The sequence below is a fragment of the Mizuhopecten yessoensis genome, unplaced genomic scaffold (assembly GCF_002113885.1).
Source record: "Mizuhopecten yessoensis strain PY_sf001 unplaced genomic scaffold, ASM211388v2 scaffold4025, whole genome shotgun sequence".
Lineage (NCBI taxonomy): Eukaryota > Metazoa > Mollusca > Bivalvia > Pectinida > Pectinidae > Mizuhopecten > Mizuhopecten yessoensis.
Window position 1 is genome coordinate 105,501 of NW_018405338.1, and position 442 is coordinate 105,942.

Genomic DNA, 442 nt, shown 5'->3' on the forward strand with positions numbered 1-442 from the left:
CAAATTATTTCCAAGCTTTGACTGAGAAACTAGGTCCCTAGGGTTGTGACAAGAACCCAGGATCAATTCTAATGACTACATTTGTCTCTTTTTGCCCAGCATTTGTATATATAGTTTTGGGGTGGGGATTTCAACCGTTTTAAAGTTATGACCCAGGGGTTAAGTCTCCAAGGGTGGGGCAGTCCCCAAGGCCATCCTGGAAGCATATGTGCATTCATCTCGTTATACTCAGCAATTGTATATATAGTTATAGGGTGGGGATCTCAACTGTTTCCAAGCTGTGACTAAGAAACTAGGTCCCTAGGGGTTCGATCTATTCTGATATCATGACTGCATTCGTCTCTTTATGCCCAGTATTTGTATATATAGTTTTTGGGTGAGGATCTCAACTGTTATGAAGTTATGGCCCATGGACTATGTCTCCAAGGGTGGGGCCAGACCC